This window comes from Engystomops pustulosus, chromosome 3 (assembly GCF_040894005.1).
Source record: "Engystomops pustulosus chromosome 3, aEngPut4.maternal, whole genome shotgun sequence".
Classification (NCBI taxonomy): Eukaryota; Metazoa; Chordata; class Amphibia; order Anura; family Leptodactylidae; genus Engystomops; species Engystomops pustulosus.
In genome coordinates, this window is record NC_092413.1 from 196,187,611 (window position 1) to 196,213,977 (window position 26,367).

Here is a 26,367-nt window from a genome sequence, read left to right on the forward strand (position 1 = left end):
CCTACTCTGCCGAGACTGGGGACAGGTGACAGTGTCTTGCTGGGGTGACATAAAACTGGCAAAGGCCTTGTAAAGCGTACCCCTGCCAGTGCTGGACAAGCTGCCTGGTCGCCTACTCTCCCTCGCTACTTGTCCCGCAGAAGTACGCCCTCTGCCGCTAGCGCTGTCAGAAGGGAAATAGTGTTTCAGCTTGTGCACCAGGGCCTGCTGGTATTCATGCATTCTCACACTCCTTTCCTCTCCAGGGATGAGAGTGGAAAGATTTTGCTTGTACCGTGGGTCCAGGAGAGTGAATACCCAGTAATCGGTGCTGGAATAAATTCTTTGAACGCGAGGGTCACGGGATAGGCAGCTTAGCATGAAATCTGCCATATGCGCCAGAGTCCCAACGCGCAAGAATTCACTCCCCTCACTGGCCTGACTGTCCATTTCCTCCTCCTCCAACTCCTCTTCTTCTGCCCATATACGCTGAACAGTGAAGGACTGAACAATGGTCCCCTCTTCTGTCTCGCCAACATTCGCCTCCTCTTCCTCCTCATCCACCTCCTCCGATATGCGCTGAGAAACAGACCTAAGGGTGCTTTGGCTATCAACAAGGGAATCTTCTTCCCCCGTCTCTGGTGACGAGCGCAAAGCTTCCGACTTCATGCTGACCAGAGAGTTTTTCAACAGGCCAAGCAGCGGGATGGTGAGGCTGATGATGGCGGCATCACCACTGACCATCTGTGTTGACTCCTCAAAGTTACTCAGCACCTGACAGATATCAGACATCCACGTCCACTCCTCATTGTAGACTTGAGGAAGCTGACTGACCTGACTACCAGTTCTGGTGGAAGTTGACATCTGGCAGTCTACAATCGCTCTGCGCTGCTGGTAAACTCTGGATAACATGGTTAGTGTTGAATTCCACCTCGTGGGCACATCGCACAACAGTCGGTGAGCGGGCAGTTGGAGGCGGCGCTGCGCTGCCCTGAGAGTGGCAGCATCTGTGCTGGACTTCCTGAAATGCGCACAGATGCGGCGCACCTTCGTGAGCAAATCAGACAGATTGGGGTATGTCTTGAGGAAACGCTGAACTATGAGATTTAACACATGGGCCAGGCATGGCACATGTGTCAGTCTGCCGAGTTGCAGAGCCGCCACCAGGTTACGGCCATTGTCACACACAACCATGCCTGGCTTCAGGTTCAGCGGTGCCAGCCACAGATCAGTATGTGCCGTGATGCCCTGTAATAACTCTTGGGCGGTGTGCCTTTTATCGCCTAGGCTCAGCAGTTTGAGCACCGCCTGCTGTCACTTAGCAATGGCACTGCTGCTGTGCCTAGAGCTACCGACTGATGGCGCCATGCCCACGGATGGTAATTCAGAGGAGGAGGTGGAGGAGGGGTGGGAGGAGGAGGAGGCATAGTAGGCCTTTGAGACCTGGACCGAGGTAGGCCCCGCAATCCTCGGCGTCGGCAGTATATGACCAGCCCCAGGGTCAGACTCGGTCCCAGCCTCCACCAAGTTAACTCAATGTGCCGTCAGCGATATATAGTGGCCCTGCCCGGCAGCACTCGTCCACGTGTGCGTGGTCAGGTGGACCTTGTCAGAAACGGCGTTGGTCAGGGCACGGAGGATGTTCTCTGACACGTGCTTGTGCAGGGCTGGGACAGCACATCGGGAAAAGTAGTGGCGGCTGGGGACCGAATACCGAGGGGCGGCCGCCGCCATGAGGTTTCGAAAGGCCTCGGTCTCTACCAGCCTATAGGGCAGCATCTCCAGGCTAAGCAACTTGGAGATGTGGACGTTGAGGGCTTGGGTGTGTGGGTGGGTTGCGCTATACCTCTTTTTGCGCTCCAGTGTCTGGGGTATGGAGAGCTGAACGCTGGTGGATGCTGTGGAGGATCGTGGAGGCGAAGATGGGGTTTTCGCACGGGAGGTGTTTGGGCCGGGGTCCTGGGCAGGGGGCTGACTAGCAGATGACACAGGGGAAGGAGCAGTGGTGTGCCCGGCCGGAGGTGAACGGGCTTGGTGCCATTGAGTGGGGTGTTTAGCATTCAGATGCCTGCGCATACTGGTGGTAGTTAAGCTAGTAGTGGTGGAACCCCTGCTGATCCTGGTTTGGCAAAGGTTGCACACCACAGTCCGTTGGTCATCCGGTGTTTCTTTAAAGAACCTCCAGACTTCTGAAAATCTAGCCCTCGCCACGGGAGCTTGACTACGGGCAACATTTGGCGCTGATGCACCAGCTCTGGCCCTGCCTCTCCGTCTGGCCCCACCACTGCCTCTTCCAACCTGTTCTGCTATAGGACTCGCCTCCGTCTCAGAAGCACTGTGTTCACCCGGCCTATCAACCCAGCTTGGGTCTGTCACCTCATCATCCTCCGATCCCTCAGTTTTCTTCCCCCCTCGGACTTCCTGCCCTGACAACAACTTCACCACTGTCTGACAACTGTGTCTCCTCATCGTCCGACACCTCTTTACACACTTCTTCCACTACGTGAATAATGTCATCATCACCCACAGACTGCGACTAGTGGAAAATCTGGGCATCGGAAAATAGCTCAGCAGCAGCAGGACAAGTGGTTTGTGACTGTGGGAAGGGTCCAGAAAACAGTTCCTCAGAGTATGCCGGTTCAAATGTCAAATTTTGGTGGGAGGGGGCAGACTGGGGGGAAGGAGGCTGAGGTGGAGGAGCTGGAGGAGTGCCGATTTCGGTGACATGGGTGGACTGCGTGGAAGACTGACAGGTGGACAAATGGCTAGAAGCATTGTCCGCAATCGACAACATCACCTGTTCGCACTGTTCTGGCCTCAACAGTGCTCTACCACGAGTCCCAGTAACTTGAGACATGATGAACCTAGGGAGTGTACCTCTGCGGCGTTCCCCTGCTCCCCCATCAGCAGGTGGTGTCTCACCCCGCCCAGGACCACGGCCTCTGACCCCTGCAGTAGTTGGACGCCCACGTCCACGCCCTCGTCCTCTACCCCTAGCCCTCGGGTTAAACATTTTCCAAATTAAAGTGTAAACTTGAAAAAAAAAAATTTTGTGTTTATTTTTTTTTTTTTTTTTTTTTTTTTAACAAAACGATGCTATCCTATTGCTATGGCTAGTTTCTAACCTACACTGACAGCACACAACTGGATTTTGTGCTTTGCAAGATGAGTTTGAGCTATAAAATGAAATAAAGGTAAAAAAAAAAATAAATCAGCAGACTCTGCCTAATTCTAATCAAACCCCTAATAAATTGTCCCACTTCGGTGTTTGAGGTGGATATGCGTGTCACTAAGAGCTAAACACAACGGTCGCAGGTCTCCCAGCAAATTCCTCACAGTATGGTACTAGCTGCACTACTAGTGCCAGCAAGCCAAGCCACAAGCAAACAGAAAAAAGGAAAATATAACGCTATTGTAGGCCTAAGTAAGCCGTTGGGGTCTCCTATGGCTATTTTGTGGCCTACAATGACAGCACACTGCTTTGCAAGAGGAGTTTGAGCTATAAAATGAAATACAGCTAAAAAAAAAAAAATCAGCAGACTCTGCCTAATTCTAATCAAACCCCTAATAAATTGTCCCACTTTGGTGTTTGAGGTGGATATGTGTGTCACTAAGAGCTAAACACAACGGTAGCAAGTCCCCCTGCAAATTCCTCACAGTATGGTACTAGCTGCACTACTAGTGCCAGCAAGCTCAGCCACAAGCAAACAAAAAAAAAAAAAGTATAACGTTATTGTAGCACTAAGAAGGGCTGTTGGGTTCTTGTAGAATCACTCCTGCCTAACACTATTCTAATAGAACAGCCTAACGCTTTCCCTGACCAGCAGCAGCTCTCTCCCTAGCGGCATCCAGACACAGAATGATCCGAGCAGCGCGGGCAGGGGCTAGTCTATCCCAGGGTCACCTGATCTGGCCAGCCAACCACTGCTATCGACGTGTAAGGGTACCACGTCATGCTGGGTGGAGTGCAGAGTCTCTTGGCTTGTGATTGGCTCTGTTTCTGGCCGCCAGAAAGCAAAACGGCGGGAGATGCCATTTTCTCGAGCGGGCGAGTTTGTCATCTCTATTAGTTACATGTCCTATTTTCATCTTTGATCTGTATCTGTTTGCTTCAACATTTTGATAGTAATTTGTGGAAATGTCCTGGTTGGTTTCAATCAACTGAAGTGTGAGATGTGGTTAAATTTTTTTCCATCATTCATTAACCATGGTAGATGGGCAAGAAATAAAGCTGGTATTACACCTTACATTAATGCTGGTCAACCATTTAGTGCATATATTGGTTACCAGAGGCATAAGGATTTAGGATTTTCCTTCTTTGGAGGCAAGTGTGCATATCATTAACCATTCAGCTATGCAAAATTAGTATAAAAAGATGAGTGAAACTTTCAGCTTCACCCAAAATTTTTGATCCCTGGGGAAAAAAATTGTATCCACAAATACCTCATATCTAACCCCAACCCATATGTGCCATTGCCTACAGTTCTAATCTAAAATGCCCCTTTTTCTATAGCCACCTTTCTAGTGCCCTTTTTCTGTATCCCCCTCCTGATAGTGCTCATTTTTCTGTAGATCCCTTTTGTAACACATATATTCTGAAGCCGAAGCAACTAATTTTACCACAAAATACACTGGGAATTTCCAGCAGCCTTCCATTATCAATAAAATGTCCACAGCAGAGTCCCCTCTAAAACACACAGCACCCAATAATTGCAAAGCCCCAATAGTAATGTCCCCTGCCCAGCCTATACAGTAATCTTCGCTGCCCAGACGAATGAAAGCTGAGCTCTGATTGGTTCCATGGGCAAGTAGAACAGTTCTGATAAATCTCCCCCAATGACTTAGCTTTGTCTGAAGTGTTCCTTTGAGGTTGTCAGAGGTGATGGTGCCTGAGCAAAAGGGGCCTAGCTTTTATTTTTTCATTAGAATCTTTATCATAATAAAAACATTAAAACATAAAGTACTAATGATTTTATTATAAATAACATAAATGAAACATATATTTGAGAACAATTTTTATTTCATTCCTTCCCCTATAACATTTCCAACCTGTTATATATCACAAATGTTTTTTACTACAAAGAACAGCATTTTTGAGGTACCAAGATTACTCTTAACAAAGTAAAAAGCCAGCTCCAATTTTCACGTGACCTTGTTATTTCACAAGTCATTAAGCAGGACAGAAATATTAAAGTAAATCTGTCCTGCCCTGAAAAACAGAGGAGGTCACGGCGTAAAGTTGAAATGGTCTCTGTGATTGCCCATTAGGTTAGGCCATTACATGGGGGGCGAGTATATAATTATCTTTATTTTGTCATCCTAAAACAGCAGATGAAGCCATTTATGAGTAAGGATGTAGCCCACCCAAGTACAAAATCAGATTGTGGGCAAAGGTCACCTCTGTCCTACAAATTATTATGTTTTTTTAAAAATACAAAATGCTGATTATCTCAACATTTTACGGATGTAACAGGAGACAAACTGAACATTTCCCTTTAACATGATGTTTGTTTTCATACATCCTATAGGATAATGTATTTATTTATGCAATGAATTCTCACATTTCATGTCCTACAATTTTTGGCATATGAACTGTTAAAGCTAACAAAAAAAATGTGGATGACTTTTGGAAGTTTAACAATAACTGGTAAGAATTTGAGCACATTTTGCCAATTTTTTTATTCATTATATACCACTTTAAGATAACACATTCACAATATAAAACAATTAAAACATAACTTTTATTGAATCGCAATAACAACTTTACAAATAAACACCCAAAATGTGTATAATTTACTACCCCTAAATTGTATAAAAATAAAATGCTTTATATAGGCTGCCGAGCACTTCAAGTGTCAGGGCACTAACAACTCAGACTCAACAGCCTATTGAAAAATATATAGATGTGAGATAGAGGAGGTATCTACAATAATCTCAGGTTATGACTAGTATGTTCTGATTTTTAGCTGCCCAACTGATCTTGCTGACTAAATGAGATATATCTAGCTACAATAAACCTGGATGCCATAGAACTATCCCTCAACTATTGATAATTATTCACACCCAACGCGTTTCTAACCCATCGGATTATCATCTGTGGTAATGGTTTAGCAAATACATTATTTATGTGCTGCTGATGGCGCATGCACGCACAAGCCCCCCGCAATTGATAACAGTGATGAACCAGAGCCTCGGGCTAGATGAGATAGTAAAGCTCCTCCCTCTTTAAGGGTGTGTACAAGCCGCCACCCAGTTACAACATCCCATTTAGGGCACTACCCTCCACACTGTCCAATCTCCATCCGGATGTTTCCAATATTGGAGATTGTCACACTAAATTTCCTCCCCTACCGAGTCACAAGCACCAGAGCTGGAAGCACCCCAGTGTGCCAATGCACTGGATCTGAATGACATCACATTGCCCAGGACAAATATGAGCCACACAACTTTGGCCCCATGACACAAAAATAAGGTAGGTGTATACGACACCTCCCAATTAAAAAGGTGCTGCCCCCCTAGTCCAATAGAGACCAAGGGGGAGGAGGGAGGGGCGACAATATTGTCAGCCTCCAGCGAATGGATGTCACCCTGATCGAATTGGACCAGAGAGATCAGGATGAAGGGAATCCATCGCCTCTGCTTCCAAATCCTCAGGGCGACAGTCTTGCCAAAAGGGGAGAAGGTATATGGGATTACAGGTGCAGACGCATTTGTATAGGTTGATAGCCCTGGACTAACTAGACCAGCATGGACATTCAGAGGGGTCAGTTGCCCCGTTCAGGGTATAGTTCGAGGGCAAATGTTTCTTTAAACACCATTATTCGATAGATAAGGGAAACGACACATGGGCATTTTTACATCAAGCAGGAATATATGGACCACTATCTCACAATGGTTTTATCTCATTTCAGAGTGTTATCTCATTTCATTACATTTGGTGATAAGATTTCATGCTGCAGAAAGTTATCAGTGTTAAGTTAAACTTTTTGCAATATCTGTGAAAACCATTTCATGCTAAGCCATTAGATATTTGTGCAGCGCTATAACTTAACTCACCTTTCAACAAACACTGAATAGATCAGGAGTCCAGTCTGCACAGATGAGGAAAAGAATATGCAAATATGTGGGGAAAGGAAAAGTATCCCTAGATCAAAACTCTGTCTTTAAAAAAATCGAGATAATAGACAAACCAGTAAATGTCTTTCAAAATGAGTTTACTTACGTCTTGTCGGTACATTATCGGTAACTGGTTTGGTTAGGTGAGAGGCCATAAACGTAGGTCAGGAAGGGATTCATTCTCTTTGTGGAAGCTGCCTTAGAAAGCCTTTTGAGGCATCTTTAAATGTCGTGTATGCTATGCTGAGAATTCTGGGTAAGGAATATTCAAATATGTTTTTCAGGATGGAATGAGGAAAATGAAGTTTCCAGTGCTGCTTCCAGAGCTTTTTCTACATGATAGTATCATAGTAAATAAGGTTAGAAAAAGCCATTAGTCCAATAAGTCCAACTTATTAAATTATACCATGTTGATCCAGAAGAAGGCAAAAACCCTGCAAGGCTGATGCCAATTGACTCAAAGCAGGGGAAAAATCTCTTCTCGACCCCTAACATGGAGATCAGATTAACTTCCTGCATCAACAGTACCTACTTATAAAAAATTTTTTATTATACAATGTGATATTATCGCTCTCCAGAATGGCATCCAGGCCCCTCTTGAAAATGTACAAAGTATCCGCCATAACAACCTCCTGCAGCAGAGAGTTCAATAATCTCACTGCTCTTACAGTAAAGAACCTTTTACTATGGCAATGTAGAACCGTCTCCCCTCTAGGTGTAGAGGATGCCCCCTGTCTATGGTGATGGTAGAACCGCCTCTCCTCTAGGTGTAGAGCATGCCCCCTGTCTATGGTGATGGCAGAACCTCCTCTCCTCTAGGAGTAGAGGATGCCCCCTGTCTATGGTGATGGTAGAGCCTCCTCTCCTCTAGGTGTAGAGGATGCCCCCTTTCTATGGTGAGGGTAGAACCTCCTCTCCTCTAGGTGTAGAGGATGCCCCCTGTCTATGGTGATGGTAGAACCACCTCTCCTCTAGGTGTAGAGGATGCCCCCTGTCTATGGTGATGGCAGAACAACCTCTCCTCTAGGTGTAGAGGATGCCCCCTGTCTATGGTGATGGTAGAACCACCTCTCCTCTAGGTGTAGAGGATGCCCCCTGTCTATGGTGATGGTAGAACCACCTCTCCTCTAGGTGTAGAGGATGTCCCCTGCCTATGGTGATGGTGGAATCGCCTCTCCTATAGGTGTAGAGGATGCCTCCTGTCTATGGTGATGGTAAAACCTCCTCTCCTCTAGGTGTAGAGGATGTCCCCTGCCTATGGTGATGGTAGAATCGCCTCTCCTATAGATGTAGAGGATGTCCCCTGTATATGGTGATGGTAGAACCATCTTTCCTCTAGGTATAGAAGATGCCCTCTGTCTATGGTGATGGTAGAACCACCTCTCCTCTAGGTGTAGAGGAGGCCCCCTGTCTAGGGTGATGGTAGAACCACCTCTCCTCTAGGTGTAGAGGATGCCCCCTGTCTATGGTGATGGTGGAATCGCCTCTCCTATAGGTGTAGAGGATGCCTCCTGTCTATGGTGATGGTAAAACCTCCTCTCCTCTAGGTGTAGAGGATATCCCTGTCTATGGTGATGGTAGAATCGCCTCTCCTATAGATGTAGAGGATGTCCCCTGTATATGGTGATGATAGAGCCATCTTTCCTCTAGGTGTAGAGGAGGCCCCCTGTCTATGGTGATGGTAGAAGCGCCTCTCCTCTAGGTGTAGAGGATACCCCTTGCCCTGGTCACGACCTAGGTATTTTTACATTGTAATGAGGTCTCCCCTCGGTCGTCTTTTTTTTTTAGAAAAATAATCCCAAATTTTGTAATCTATCATTGAATTGTAGTCCCCCCCATTCCCCTAATAATCTTGGTTGCTCTCCTCTGCACCTGTTCCAGTTCTACTATGTCATTTTCATTCACTGGTGCCAAAAAATGTACACAATACTCCATGTGTGGTCTGACCAGTGATTTGTATAAGGGCAAAACTATGTCTTTATCATGAGAATCTATTCCTCTCTTGGTATATCCCATAACAGCTGCCAGGCTCTGGTCATCAATGACTGACTTTCAAATAGCCTAGTGACATGACATGTTATAATAGTTAACTGGCATGTTATCAGCATGTACTAAATAATCCAAAAATGTGTTGGGTCATGAATGGGGGAAGTGTCCACTTTATGCACCCACTGACATTCAAAGAAATCTAACATCAAAATCCTTTTTGATAAACCAGGGACACTTACTCATGGATCCAGGCACCGGGACTGTGGCAATCTTCTTATATTTTGTATTAAACTTTTATAATTATGCTAAATAGTCTGAAGGGCTATGTGGGCATTACTAGAGCCCTTCCGTGCTGCAGCTTCAAAGACTGTAATGCTGCCTCCCCCCATCCCCCCTGCCTGCTGTAATCTCAAACAGTGGGAGGGGGAGAGTTGCTCCTGCACAGAGTAACAACTTCTGAAGCTGCTGCATAAGCATAATTGTAAAAATTGATTTTAGAAGGAAAGAGGCCGTGGATATAGCAAATATAAGAAGATCACCCCAGTCCCGGTGTTTGGATCTATGAGTAAGTGTCCCTGGTTTATAAAGATGGATTTTGATGGTAGAATTCCTTTCAGCATGCATTTTGATAGGAGATGGTTGAAAAAATTCACTAAAATCAGCATTACATTTAGGAGCCATGGACCGAGAGTTTGGAAAGCTTTCCAGAGTTCTCTGATGAATATGCTAATCTATGCCAAAATTAGTCATTTGTCATACACTAGAATCCTAACTCTAGTGTGCAAATCTCTTTAGCAGAAAGCAGAAGAACAGAATATTATTAAAATTTTCACAACCTCAATATTTTTTAAATTAAAAATGTATTTTCTATCAAAATATTTATTATATGTGAAGGTAATTTCCATATATTACATTCACCAAATCCTCTAAATGTAACCTTAATAATGCTCTCTATGACCACATTAAAACAAATCAAAATCCCATTTGCTGTTTTACCCAATTTTATCCTATAGTTAATATTATATTAACCCACGAATTATGGAATCATCGGTATTTTCCTTCCAACGCCCTGGCTATTAAGTTAAATGAGTATTCTGGCTGCCCATGGAGTAACATCCATTACGGGACTGTCTCCAGACTAAGCCGTTCGCTTCAGACATGTCAGATTTCTATTATTTAAATCCACAATTTAGTAACTATAGTGGAACGTAACTAATTGTTCATAAGAGAAATATGTGCGGAGAAGGCCCTACATACATCTTCTTAAAGGATTTCCATTCAGAAGAGATTATTTTTCTATGGTTTACATTCTCCTGTTCTATATCATTTTATTACATGTCAATTTTTATGTGACTGTGAGAAGTTGTCTATTTCCTACAATCCTTTGTGAAGAGTGTGAAGTATCCCCTGACCCCAAGTTGATCGTAGAGCGCACTGCTGCTTGGACTTTCAGGCATCGTCTACAATCTGTTGGCGCTGTAGCACCACCTTTAAGGGAAAATAAAAACTATACATTTCTACTGGCAAACCATTGTCTGCAAGCACTAGAGAGAGACCTATTATTTTTATTAATTCATTAAATATTGTATAGTACAGGCGGTCCATGACTTTTTGGGGTTTTCCCAACAAGCAAGTTATCCACAGGATAGGGTAACTTGCTGCCTCAGTGATGAGACCCTCACAGATCATAGGGTCAATGGGGTCCAAGGTACCTCCGTTAGACCCCTGTTCTCATGATTTGTGGGGGTCTATTCAATGAGCAAGGTAGGCCCTATCCTGCGTGGCCATCTACTCCATTCATCTGGGGGAGTGACAAGGGGTCCGGCAGAGGTATCTCAGAGCTTGGGATCAGTGAAAATGGCCTAATTTGCTTGGTGGGAAAACCTCTTTACGGGCACCCCTCTTACACACTGCCCATAGTTATAGACAAACCTCTCTTCCCCATGTAACCTCCGGTGAATCTCTCTGGATGCTTTACTTCGGTCCCAGGCTGCAGTGATCAGCTGTAAGGTGTCTGTAATGAAGTTTTATTGATCATTTTTATTCCCATGAATGCACAAAATTTGTCACTGGGACAATAAAAAAAATTTGCCTGGAGCTACAATTCTAAAATATACCAGTTCCGAATTACATACAAATTCAACTAAAGAACAAACCTAAAGAACCCCCCTTGTATGTAACCCCGGCACTGCCTGTATTCTATATTAATAAAGGCTAGAAAATATAAAAGAAAATACATTTTAAGAGCAAAATTGAAATATATTTCACATTTATATCCTAAGTCTCTAAATCAATTTAGTCTAATCTGATCCTCTACAGAGATAGTTAGGAAATTAGGAATAATAAAAAAAATTGTTATTTTCTACACCATTTCGGGGGAGAGGTATAATTGGACCATTTTGCTAGTAAATCATGGATGGAATAGAGAAGAAAAGAAATAAGAGCACGCCTTTCAGCTAATAAACGACACAAGTGGCTGTGTTATGTTAGAGCCTAGATGCTGCACTAGCACGTAGCTAAAAGCTTTAGTAATTTAAGCTGTAGAAAAGAGATCTAGTGTACGGTAATTGAGAAACCAAGGACACAGTTTTAAGACCTGAAATAGCACATTATGACACAAATTGCTTTTATGCTTATTTAGAGATTGATAAAGTAGAATGAGTGATTTGCTATGGAAACCAAAATAGGTGGAAGAAAGCTTGGCTTTAAATTGCCCTCGGACTATTAGAAAAAAAGAAGGGGGGTGGTGGTGGTGGTATAAAAATCCATTCTTGAATGGCTGCCAGGCTTCCATAAAAGGTACATAATATTTATGGCTCACAGATGGATAAAAGGGGACTATGTATTACACATACCACAGGGCATAATATTATATTGCAGCTAAGTTATGACTTAGCTGCAAAGTGTGACTAGTCCACTCACATCACATAATATAGTATATATATGCTTATATATACCTACAAAATAGAACATTCTTGTTCTGGATATACTCATAGTATATACCACATACAGGCCAAGTCACGAGTTCTCTTTCATAACTCATATGACTAACACTTGAAGTTGGTTACACCATTTAAACGTCATAAAACACAAAATCACTCTAGGAAAATCTTGTGTTTTGGATCATCTACCACATTTTATACCTTAAAATCAAATTTAGGATTTGTTTGCGTTGTTTTTAAGGTTTGAAAGAGGTATTCCCCCAAAGACAAGATTCTTAAATATAGTCAGGATAACAAAATAACACATTCTCTAATTTATCGCTGTTAACAGAAATACAGCATTTCACAGTTATAATTCCAACTTGTCTCTATCAGTCCTGGTATACACAATTTCGCTTGCCCCAGGATCTGACCCTAAATCAGAAGTCTAGGGTCGGGCAGGACACATTGTTCTCCTGTCTGACACTACTCTGAGACTCCAAGACAAGTTCACACAGATACTTCCGGCCAGCAAGCAGCGTGAAGTGGGTAAAGCTACAAGCTACAAACAGATAAGGTCTAGATGCAGAGGAGGGGGAGGGGGGGAGGCACAGAGGCACAGCAGAGCTGAGAGTGTATGTTATAGCTTTGATAGCAAAGCTGAGAATGTAATGTGTTATATGGATCTCATGGAACTCTTCATCTCTCATCTCTGATCTGTCCCATCTCTCTTTCTATGTGTCAGATACTAGGGAATGTTCAGAAGCTAAATGAAAGTGTAGATAAACCCTATACCCACATTGTCAGTACACAGCATCTCATAGCACAGAGGAATCATAATGTGTCTGCTTAGAGAGTCCACGCCCACACCCAGGGATTTTGCACTGAGAAGCCTAGGGAGTGATAGGAGCTTAAACAGCAATAAAAAGGAGCAAAATTGTGATGGCCAATTTTTTAAAAAGTCTCAGAATGTCACAAAATCACTTCAGTAAGGGGTTGTCAGGAAAAGTACATTTGAGAACAGATCTTTTGACTTGTTAAATGTATTGAAATTTGTGCTATATTTGCCTCAAGGAAAATTGAGATGGAATAATAATTTACAAAAGGGGCTATACTCACATCATATGACTGAGCACTAAAATGGACCTTTCAGATTGATTTTGGACACTAAACCACCAAAGGTTCATATGGAGCTCCATTAAGGTCGTAAATCACCCTGTATCATATCTGTTTGTGGCCATAATGAAAAAAAACATTAATTCTATGTGGGTCAGTAGGAATGTGTTAAAAATTTGTATAAATTTTGGTTAATTTACCAATACAGGCAGTCCCTTAAGAACACCTGACTTACAGACCACTGGAGCTACAGATAGATCTCTCTGTCTCCTGTGACCTCTGGTAAAGTTCTGTGGATGCTGGTGATTTACTAAACTTTAGCCCCAGACTGTGATTATCAAAGGTGTCTAAAATGAGACTTTCTTGTTCATCGTTGTTCCCAAAATTGTGAAAATCCAAGTGTCACATAGATGAAAAAAATCCTTTGTCTGGAGTTATAAAAAACATTTCCCACTTAAATACAAATTCCACTTAAGAACAAACCTAAAGAACCTATCTTGTAGGTAACCCAGGGACTGCCTGTAAAAATAAAATATTGTAAATAAAATAGCATTGTGTCACCATATTGACCTTTTTTTTTAAAAGGGGGAGGGTTAAAGTCTAACTCTAAAGTTACTTGACAAAATATAGTTTTAGCACAGCTGGAGAAAGCCTTTGACAACAATTCCAACAATACTTGTATCATGCACCTGGCTTATTTCTATACTGAGATGTAGAGCTAATAGGTATATGAGGCTATCTGTAAAATCCTCTCAGCTTTTCCTGAAGTGGGCGGGGCTTTCATCAGCTAAGGGAAGTGAGACCTGAACACTGAGGGCATTCACGTGAATGTGCCCGAACCCAGCTAATCAGGGCACAGAATCAGTGCTACTGCTTGTACAGAGCTCTAGTTCAGAGCAAGGCAGGGAAGACACAGAGCTGACAGAATAGAACACTCTCTGCATCATACAGTAATCTACTGCATGACAAAGAAAAATATGTTCTAAAATATGTCAAACTAAACTATAAAACACCTGCATAGGAATAAAAAGATGAATACATGGCAGCATTACAGTATAGTATGTGTATATATATAACCTCTCCAAAAAAACACCTCTCTGAGAGAACCCCCTCCCTAAAACACTTTATTAAATTCAATGACTGATTTTTTATTTTTTAGCCATTATACTATGAAAGTTTCTCACTGCAGACATCTGCAGACCACTCCTTTCTTGTGCAAAGTGGTTTCACTGTATATACACTGTGGGGTAGATGTACTTACCGGGTCCCGTCGCGATCCTGCGGTGCGTTGGGCGACGAGGATTCGAGTCTGCCGCGATTCACTAAGGTCATGCGTCCAATTTCCTGCATGTGTCGCTTCCGCGCTGAGATCCCTGCAGAGATCCGCCGGAGTTCACCTTCTTCTTCCCACTACTTGTAAGTGCATGTCTTGCGACACAATTCTGAATGTTAAATCTTGCGCCTTGTCCAAATCCGTCGGGTTGTCCGACGGCCATGTCCCCGGTTGCGTGCAAGCCGATGACGATGCGCCAAAATCCGATCGTATGCGCCAAAATGCCGCAGAAATTCAACGCAAAACGGAAATCAGCGGGAAACCCAACGAAAATGCGCTCTGCAGACCCTTAGTAAATGAACCATGTTTGTAATTTGATGACCGTAAGCATGTGATCAGTCACATGCTTGTGACATCACTCAAGGTCTTGGAGTTTTTTTCATGGATGTGCAGCCGACAAATCTGCGGCAACTGTGTGATGCCATCATGTCAATATGGACCAAAATCTCTGAGGAGCTTCCAGCACCTTGTTGAATCTATGCCACGAAAAATTGAGGCAGTTCTGAAGGCAAAAGGGGGTCCAACCCGTTACTAGCATGGTGTACCTAATAAAGTGGCCGGTGAGTGTATATAATATGCCTATAGTATTGCACCCAATCGTGATATTTAAGCTGCTCAAAGTATAAAGTGGCCACTCACAATACCAAAACAAAAAATCCAGAGCAGACCCAGCACCAAGGCTGTTGCATTCATCCACTCTGTTATTTGTATGTATGAATTGTTTTTATCTCCTAGTGCCCCTCCCAACAAGATCCAAGATCCACCTACCCTGCACTCTCCAGCAGGTAGCTTATGAGAGTAAATTAGAGAATTGCTTATTTTAGCTTAGTTAGGCAAACATTTTTATAATTTACAGTTGTTATTCAACCTAAAACTGCCAATTGGGGAATTGTTTTTCCTCTATTCAAAAACTATGTTGAATAATTTGCAGACTTCTGGATAATATTGTGTGTATATATAGATAGATAGATAGTTGAAATAGGTGTCTTTTACTGTTTATTTGTAAAAACCTTTTTACATTTTTTTAACTTTTACTATTTTGACCCCCCCTGAACTTCTGATAAGTTCATCGCTCCACCGCGGGAGATTGTATTAGCCAACACCTGGGACTGGAGTCTAAGTGGCACCTGGTCGTTTCACAGGTGCGACTAGCCTGCGTAGGCTGCCAAGGTAGTAATGCAGGAGACAGTTTGTACCCGGGGTGATAGCGGGAGAACAGCACAAGAAGGCACACTAGGACTCACGTCAGGAATCACAGGAGCTGGCACACGGATCAGGAACACAGCAACGGACTGGCACACGGATCAGGAACACAGGAACGGACTGGCACACAGAAACGCAGGATATACAGTAACACAGTATACACAGAAACGCAGGATACACAGGAACGCAGGATACACAGGAACGCAGGATACACAAGAGAGCTTTCTCTTCAGGGGATGGAGATCCAGCAAGGGTTACAGAAAGGGGCAGGAACTTATAGCAGGCCAGCGGCAATTATTGGCGCGCTGGTCCTTTAAATCTTGGAGAGCTGGTGCGCGAGCGCCCTAGGAGAAGAGGAAGCGTGCGATGCGCCGCGGGAGTCAGAGAGACCGCCGCCGGAACCAAGGGAGGTAAGCTCTGCCATGGTGCGGGGGCATACAGAGGGATGCGGCAGCACCCGTGACACAGTCATTTACTAGATTGTATCTGTATTTATTTTCCATGGAGCTCCTCCATGATCCCCTAGAAAAACTCCCTTCTCAAGGTGTCTGGCTACAATGAAAACTGATTAGCGCTGCACCCAACAAGACCTAACAGAGGGATGGACACTTATAGACCATCCCACTAATCACTGAGACTACTGAGACTACTCACTGAGTTGCAGTTGCCCCCATAATCTGAGGGGATGATCATCCCTTATTGAAACAATGGGACAGATTTATCTTAGTCTGTTGTGCCTTTTTTGGTTGTATTTTGTGACTTTTTGATCGCATTTGTGCAATTTTTGTGCATTTTTCCAGCTGTTCACCGAAATTCGCTGAGTAGCAGTTTTCTGGTTTGCGCCTAATTTGTCTTCTGCTTCCAGAAGTTTGTGCCTTATTTAACATTGATTTGCGCCTATATGGGCGCAAATAATTGCACAATAACACACCAGTCCTGACCATGCTTAGGAAAGGCAATGGTATGGTACAAAATTGCGCCTTTTTTTAAAAAAATTGCACCTTGTATGGCTAAAAAAACCCTGCATTTGACAAAGAGCCAAAATGACAAATGAGGGGCAAAAAATAGACTCACAAAAGGCACAAAAAGAGCTCAAGGAAAGGGGAAATAATATAAATGACCCCCAATGTCTGATCACAGTAGCTGCTGTCAGCTGTGTATAGCTACCTCTATCTATCTATCTATCTATCTATCTATCTATCTATCTATCTATCTATGCATCTCATATCTATCTATCTATCTATCTATCTATCTCATATCTATCTATCTATCTATCTATCTATCCATCTCATATCTATCTATCTCATATCTATCTATCTATCTCATATCTATCTATCTATTTATCTATCTATCTATCTATCTATTTCGTATATTTCTATCTATCTATCTATTTCGTATATTTCTATCTATCCATCTAATATCTATCTATCTCTCTATATCTATCTATCTTTCTATATCTATCTATCCATCTAATACTATCTATCATATATCTAATATCTATCTATGAATCTATCTACTCATATACCAGATTATGGCAATGAAGAGCAAATTCTCTCCTGAGCCACTTCTAGCCATATTATGCCTTCAGATTTTTTTTTCTAGAATCTCTGTAATAAAGTGATGCTGGTGCCATTATCACATCTTCTTTGTCCCTGTGATGGAGTCACCATTACAAATCCTATCTCTCATTATCTATGAAGAGCATCTACAATGCGATACACTTCTGTTGGTGATGGATATAGAAGCAGGATCCATGGTAATGTGCGCTCATGTTTTCCTATACGAGGTGTCAGCGTGCCTTGGGTAAAGGTTATGAGGGAAGCGCTCGGCTATTAAACATTCATATATGATGTTATTCTGTTTATTATGGGCGCACCTAATGGTCTGCTCTTAGAACAGCAGCAGTAAAACATTTATCACTTTCTTGGGACTGGATACAAGTCCATTTATGTTCAGCATGAACGGCAGGAAACATTGACATCATATAGGAAGAAATTCAGCAATGCTCCTAATATACTGTAGGGAGGACCTACAAAAAATGTGGAAAGGTACAGCCTTGTGTCCATCCTGTGCAAAGACAAAAATAATTGAAGTCATGCAGATAGTGAGGCATCAATGTGCTCTTAAAGAGAACCCGTCATGCAAAATAACCCCCTAAACTAAATATATTTTCATAAACTGCCATTAGAGAGCATTGCCTCTATCCCTGCATTGTGCCTCTACATGCCTGTAAACCTAAGCAATGAGGTCCTACAGCTGTATGCAAATGACCTGTGAAATGTCCAATGAAGCATTAGCATATTCAAGCTGTCCACTCTATTCATGAGTGGGAGGTACAGCCACACCCCCAGTGCATGACTGACAGCCTGTATAATGATGTGAGGCTGTATTAATGATGTGTTTCCTGGTGCTGGTGGCCACGCCCCCTGCAGCCTGTGTGTATGAGATACTCCTATACACATGACTGACAGCCTGTATAATGATGTGAGGCTGTATAATGATGTGCTTCCTGGTGCTGGCGCCCCCTGCAGCCTGTGTGTGTGTTTAGGAGAGATACAACAGCTCCAGGCAGCCATGTTACAGCAGAACATGTCAGATTCATGTGTAGCTGATGTCTGTGTCTCTCACATGTGTATTAGGAGGATGCAGCATGTCAGCAGATGCAGCACTCACACTAGCCATGCTTTACTATACATTACACACAGACATGAGCAGGGGGAGGAGAGGGGAGGGGGAACAGGAGGACATCACTGCCTCTGACCATGTGACCAGCCTCATTTACATGATAAAAAATATGTGATTTTACAATGAATAATGTATGAAATAACTAGATAAAGGCTGGGATGGGATCCTTGTGAGCTGCTCCAACAGGTAGTAGTGACAGGAGAAGTGACACAGACCTGATGACAGGTGTCCTTTAAGGTCCTTTCACCAGTTTTCTGTCGGACTTTGCACGTTCTTTAAGGTGCAAACTACTTGCACCGGGTATTTAAGAAGTGTCTGCGTCACATTTGTGGCTGTTTTGTGGCACAGCTGCACTATTCTTCACACAACATTATTGGAACTGAAGGGACCGTTATGGTGTTCTTTTAGACCGTGCACAAGATTTATCATGCAAAGTTAGACAGAATTGTGTCACACGCCCCCTGTAAATGGTGCACCAAAAAAAAGTGGTTCACCCTGCAGTGCAGGGGGCGCCAGATTCATGAGTGGCTTTTGACTGGGGTCAGTGAATAAGGGTTCTCCTTATGGAGACTTTTCCAATTAAGGCGTGTAGGAATTTATAGCCATTGGTGCACCACTAGGGGATTCGGGAAAAATATGCAAATATGTTTTCCAGAATGGGACAAGTAAAAACAGTGGGGCAGATTTACTTACCCAGTCCATTCGTGATCCAGCGGCACGTTCTGTGCAGAGGATTCGGGTCTTCCGGCGATTCACTAAGGTAGTTCCTCCGAAGTTCACAAGGTGTCGCTGCTGCGCTGAAGTTCATCGGAATGCACTGAACTTCACCTAGCCAGGCCGGGTGCAGGTAAGCGCGTGTCCAGCGTCACTTCTTTTTTAAAAATGCGGCGGTTTTTACCGAATTCGTCGGGTTTTTGTACGGCCACGCCCACAATATCCGTTGCGTGCATGCCGGCGCCGATGCGCCACAATCCGATTGTGTGCGCCAAAATCCCGGGGCAATACAGGGAAAATCGGCGCAAAACGAAAAAATTTCCTTAACCCCCTGGAAAAAAGCAATTCGGGCCTTTAGTAAATGACCCCCTATGTCCCCCAGAGCGGACATGCGCAGTACGGGCTAGATCTTTTTTGGAGATCGTAATGGGATGGGTACAATTATTGATGTGGACCAAGGTGGATCAAATAAAGCAGGCAAAGCTGAGTTGCTCGTTTAAGCCCGAGGGGGACATAGTTTTAAGGCGGTAAATCCATTGGGTCTCCTTCTGCAGAAGGGTACGATCCCAGTCCCCGCCTCTAGGTGGAGGGTCCACTAGGTCAATTCCAATGAAGGTGAGTCCCTTGGTGTCACCTGCTTTATTTGATCCACCTTGGTCCACATCAATAATTGTACCCATCCCATTACGATCTCCAAAAAAGATCTACCCATACTAGCACTATCTCCCAATGGGTTACACATCCTGACTTATGGTTGTGCCAGTCTCACTCTATGTGACTATTATTCTTTGATTTTGATTCTAAATATGTTCTCAATTGTATCTTTTTAAATCCTGTTTTACAAGATACCTGTACACTAAGTCCTCTCTGCAGCCAATTTCTGGCCTTATAAGGGTCACCTACCTGTGCCCCTTACTGCCCGCCTATATTCCTGGATTCCTATCTCGGGGAGATGATGCGCATGAATTGACGCATCCTGGGGTGGCGGTGCGCACAATTGGGCGCACGCCGCGACGTACTGTGCCAGTTTCGTCGCGGTTTTCCCCTGCGCCCGTACTGCGCACGTCCGCTCTGGGCGCCATCTTTCTGTAGCCCAAACTAGGCACACAGATCCCGCCCCTTAGGGGCGTGGTTATGACGCTTCCCCTCAATAAAAGGCCGGGCCTCTCACTCACCAGTGCTCCATTATGCCTCACGTGTCCCACTGACATCTTGGGCACCACGCCGGACGCTAAGCGCAGCATCTGGCGTTTCTAAGTCCAGGCACCTATGGTTTATGCCAACCATTCTTTGGAACGGACCCCCTTGATCCGGCCACTGCCCTAATTTATCTCAAGGTAAGATTGATCTCACTACAGACTTCACTTGTCTGTTTGCAACCAGCACTAGTTTTGTTTACATTGTTTACATTTGTTTACATTGTCTACTATTGTTTACAATTATGGATCATCTTTCCCTAAAAGTTCCTGATGCACTCTGTTCACAGATTATTTAACACCATTTTGCTGTCTTCAGCCGAGACATCTATATAGGCTTTTGAAGCAGGTTATTCTGGTAAGATAATACTTATATTTATATATGCTTTAGCATGCAGGTTTGTAGTCTCACTGTGGAAGGTTATTACAAGCTTCTCCTTTGTGACTCTCTCCACCAGGTCTCCTTTTGCCCCTGATGAGCCCAATTGAAGAGGCGAAACATGACATGTAGGGTTCTCAAGACCAGATGTGACCCTGCAGCTACACATTTTTTACCTGCCTATTGCCATTAATACCCACCATTTTCACAATAGAGGACACATCTATCTTTCCCCTCTAGATAGGTCGGGTACTTGTTGCATCACAAGAGACTCATTTCTGGACACCTCCTTCCCCCCCTCCTCCCCCCTCCCCTGTATTAGGGTCAGAGGGCCGTCGGTAGGGATAGGCTCCAGACGGGGCGGCAGCCATCTAGGGCTGCGGCTCCGTGGCGAGGTTCGAAGGGTCGGACAGGGACCACTCATCTTTAATACTAGGGTCTTATAGGGTACCCCACACTCCACACCCTGGAGTGCCCCACCCCCACCCCTTCTTACCATTGTCTCATTCTCTCTGAGTTTCCGCACCACACATCTTCTTTAAGCATCCATACATTATCACAGACGGTATCTTTTCTGCATGACATTCGGCAACATCCCGCAATGGGATAACCTCTGCAGAACCACATATACCCAGAAAATTGTGAGTGCCACTCTGCATCATCGGTGCCTACACCCATTATACGGCATCATCCTCACGAACACTGGTAACTGACACATCTATTTTTGTATTTAACATTTTTAAGGATATTTTGCATTAAAAGCTAAGTTTTATATTGGTCCTCCACTTTCCTTGTACTCTTTGTTATACCTACCAAGTGGGGTTTAGGAGGGGGTATACACCACCCTCCTTTTCGTATGTATTTCCTCTCACACTTTGGGTGAAGCAGTCGGTCACTGAATGTGCTCCCCAATGCCAACACAGTCACCAAAGAAGATGGCTGATGCCACTACAAAGAAGAAGAAGGTCTTATGAAGTGCCCCCTGTGCTCCAAATGCCCTCAGCCTCCTTAGCAGGTATACCCTACTCTGACCCTTCCTGTGAAGTGAGTTTATGTTCTCTGCCCACTCCAGTTGTTGTTGAGGAGGACACCCAAGTACTTATACGACTTCACTGCCTCAATGTCCGTCCCCTGGATGACCACTGGTTGAGAAGGAGGACTGTACTCAGGGAAGTAAAGCACCATCTACTTGGTCTTCCAAGTATTAATCCTAAGGTGGTTTTGCTGGAACCAATCCACAAATTCCCTGATAAATTCTTTCTCACCATCACATCCATAGGATTCTAACAGGTCTTTGGTCACGGAGAATCAAAAGCGTTGTAATAGACAGCTCCATTCCCTATGTAGTGGTCAAACCAGGTCACTGCAGATCAGAGCTTGATTCTTAGAATAGGAGCTTAACTGTAGGATTCAGTTTATGTACTTTACAGAGAATGGAGCTATGGATCTATTGGAGTGCTGGGTATGGAATCTCCTCCAATTTGATATTAAGGACCTATTCTATGGATTGTATCAATGTATTATGGGATTAAAATGTATATTGTTGCTGTTACCATTTTAGAAGCCCCACAACTGTACCGTTTTCTGAATACAGAGAAGACAGAATTTCTATCAAAGTTTGTCTCGTCCCATTACGGATAACTTTACATTTCCAGTGACACACTTAGTCTTCCCCTGCATGTGTCAGGATTGCAGACGTGTGCTTCTCAACAGCAGGCGCCGTTCCTACACAGAGGTACTTTACAGCTCACCAGGGAGATGCTACTCATTCTCACTATAAACCTGTCATGTACTTTTATATAAGAGACTCATAAAAAGAACCCTACACAAGTCAGGAAAGCAGGAAAATGAAGGAGTTTATGGAGCACACGGGTCACGAGCCATAAAGACAATTAGTATGGCTTTAGGTTTATGGCACTAAGTAGGGATACAGCCCAGATTAGCCGTGCTGGGGGATGCACTGACCTCATGGCACGCTGTATATTGTATAAAATTTTGCAACCGTTGAAGGTCTCAAATTATGGAAATGTGCTAAATTACTGTAGAAAAGAATGGGCTAATTTAGTTTTTTATGGTATGGATAATATATTGTACAAGTTTTATAAAATATACATAAACATTCTGGGTAAAATTGTCAGATGGACAAAAGAAGCCATTTTTAAAAAAAAATGTAAAATAAAATGTAAATCTTCTTTAGTTTTAGTCTTAGCCTTTTAGATCCTCTTACCTTTGTATATGGACCCAGACCTAACCATCGTTTCCAAGAGTTCCCTACTACAGATGAGTAGACCTGTGGTTTCAGTTTGTGTTTGGCTTTGGGACAACCCCTGGCCAATCACAGTCATGGCTAGTAAACAGATTTGCCTTTTTGGCTGCCAATCCAGCGATGCGCCAGAGGTCGCATGACCAAACCTAAACACCGAATTTGAACTGCAAGTAGGGATCCGCTCATCTCTACTCCCTACAGCTACTGTAGGTCAGAAAAGCCAATAAGACAGTGTTTCGTTGAGGTACCAGTCATCTTTCTCTCCCCAAGAGGCACACTACTCAAAAGTAGCCTCTAAGAAACTTGCTAAGCTTTTCAGCATTTCTATTTGGGTGCATTACTTTTTTGGCAATGAATACTTGTTGATAATTTGCAGAACACATTAACTGTACTATCCCCATGTAAACTTCCTTGATTTCTTCAATTGGTTGTTATTAAAATAAGGTACCTTTGTGAAGATAATTTCCCATAAATTTAATTATCCACTTAGAAACAAGATTGCTGCCCTTGGATATGACCACCACTGCTGGAGTGGTTACACAAAGAAATAGTTTTTGCATATGAAATACTCAGGAGTCACTACTTGTCCCACAGCGGTCCTGGGATAATGAACAATGAATTAAGGTCATCAGACAAGGCTTAATAGAGCATTTGTGGCCACAGCTGGTGTGGTGGTGGTCGTATCCAATGGCAACTATCTCATTTCTAAGGGACAACATGGCCACATTTCTAAAAAAATTATCTTTACAAAGGGACATTTTTCTTATTAACATGCAATTGAAGAAATCTTGATACATGGCAACTGAATTAAATTAAATGTGAATGCCGAGATGAACACAAAAAAATATTGCATTCAAGAGCACTGTCAGATTACACCTTCACTCTCACTTGAAAGAATTTTGGAAAAATGAACCTGCATGCTGTTAAAAACGGTAATGAAGCTAGTAAAACCTGTCCTTACTGAAGCTTGCTGAGTTACACAGCTGTTCACATGGCAGCTGTTGAGGCCATTTGATATCATTTCTTTCATCAGGCAAATTACTGATTCCTCACTTAACATGTATCACTGGGAAGGATCCGTCTAACGCTAGTAGATCAGGTAGGCTTTAATGACCTCCATTCCCACCAACAGATGTGTTAAATTATAGAACTATAGATAATAAGTGACAAACTTGATATGTGTGAAAATCCTCCGTAATTCATGAAGGAAACGTCCTATCGCAAAATACACGTCTTCCCGACGCTGCGTAGACACCAGACCGCTTCCTGCCGGTGAGAGAATATGGACACCAGTGGAATACTGTGCAAAGCCTACAGATACAATTACAATTCAGCCCTTCTCTTCATGTGAGACCTTGCATGACTGTAACCATTTGGTCTTTCCCAGTAAATGAAGAGATATGACCTCCGGGACCGGTAAGTTGATTGCATTTACATGCTTCAAGGTACTCTCCTTTTTTATCAGCGAAGTTAAATTAAAAAGGTGAAATGGCAGCCATGAACGATGACTTTTGGCACCATGCTTTATTATAGCTTAGATTATATTTTTCTTGTCGTATTTAGTTTATCATTTCCACTAGGTTATTCTAATAGGGAAACCAGCCATATAGGGAAAATTTTATTCTATACATTTAGTGGGTGGAGGGAACTTAGTAATAGATAAAGATATACAGTCACATTAAGGGTTATCCATCGCTTGTGCGTGTTGTATTTTCTGCTATAATGTCTATTACTGTTACACTTATATGCAGGTTCCTCCACAGTTTATGGTTGATCACTGGGGGTCACAGTGTGGAAACTATCAGTTTCTAGAAGAAATCTAAAGAATATGCGGTACTAAGGCAGCAAGTCCTAATATAACATATATACTGCTGTAGTCCTTATGCTTTTACATATCAAATTAAAGCCAAAGATTAGAAAACAAGATAAAAGCTTAAATTATCTATCATTAGTTATACAAATAATAGATCATAAATTACAGCAAAATTTTAGGTGAAGGGTAGAAATAAAAGAAGAATATCTGAAAGAACATAATAAATGTAATAACTGGATTAACTCAAAGGTATTACTTAATGGGGCAGATTTACTTACCGGTCCATTCGCGATCCAGCGGCGCGTTCTCTGTGGTGGATTCTGGTCCGGCCAGGATTCATTAAGGCAGTTCCTCCGACATCCACCAGGTGGCGCTGCTGCGCTGAAGAGCATCGGAACGCACTCAAGTTCACTGGCCTATTCCTAGTGAAGGTAAGTGCAAGCTCCGCAACACTTTTTTTTTAAAATGCGGCGGTTTTTTCGAATCCGTCGGGTTTTCGTTCGCCCACGCCCCCCGATTTCCGTTGCGTGCATGCCAGCGCTGATGCGCCACAATCCGATCGGGGCAATACAGAGAAAATCGGCGCAAATCGGAAATATTTGGGTAACACGTCGGGAAAACGCAAATCGGGCCCTTAGTAAATGACCCCCAATGTATCTTTGTAATAAATGACATGAAGGTTTATTATCTGAGGGACACTTTGTACTTTTTAGTGGCACCATTTTATATTTTGTTGATTGTAAAGGTAAACTGGAAAATAATTCCAAATGGCCCCCAAAAAATGACAGTTTAACCATATTCCTACGCACTTTGTTTTTACATATTTTCCTGTTAAGTCCAAATAACACCTCCCTTTTATTCATTGGGTTTGTACTATAACTGAAATACCAAATTTTTATAGGTTTTATTGTGTTTTAATTCTAAAAATCTTTTAAACAAAAAAATTTAATTCTCAGTTTTGCCATATTATGACACAAAGAACTTTTGCATACTTCAGTGTAGGGAGCTACGTAAGGTGTAAATTTTTCCAGGAGAAACTAGCATTTTCATAAATATCATTTTGGGGAATCTATAATAATAATAATAATAATAATAATAATAATTTTTCATTTATATAGCGCACACAGATTACACAGCGCTGCACAGAGTTTGGCAACTCTATGATCTTTTGCTCACTTTTTATTTAAATTTTTAAGTATTGCATATGGTGAAAAAGTGATGATTTGGACATTTGGGCACTATTATCTGTTACGATCGGACATCTTTTTTAGTATTATTTCAGGCCCCCTAGGGTACTTTGACCCTAGGGGGCCTTATCTCTCATGCAATGTATTGAAATACAACTGTATTGTAAGTATATTGTAGATATACAGCAGCAGTTACCGGCAGCTGACACCCTCCGTGTGTGCAGAGTGCCCATACTATTACGTATCGTACAGCAGTAGTGAGGTTACAAAATTTTAGACAGGTGTTGAAAAAAACCTCAGAAAAGTAAGAATGCTTTTCTAAAAAGAAGTATTAATACCTAATTTTTATCAATTAAGAAAATTACAGTGAATAAACAAAAGAGACTCCAAACTCTAAACTCCAATCCGTATTTGGTGTGATCAGTCTTTGCCCTCAAAACAAGTTGTATTCTAGTGACAATTTCCCACAG

The 26,367-nt window shown here is 43.0% G+C and overlaps 1 protein-coding gene across 1 annotated transcript in view; it reads right to left on the reverse strand.

The window, feature by feature from the left end:
- The window catches only part of LOC140122542 (ribonuclease H1-like), a 294,177-nt gene extending 268,328 nt beyond the window's left edge, over positions 1 to 25,849 (reverse strand). The window contains exon 1 of the mRNA XM_072143523.1: positions 25,840 to 25,849. The gene's annotated coding sequence lies outside the window, so the exon portion shown is untranslated. The remainder of the gene's footprint in view (positions 1 to 25,839) is intronic.
- Between the last annotated feature and the right edge of the window lie 518 nt (positions 25,850 to 26,367).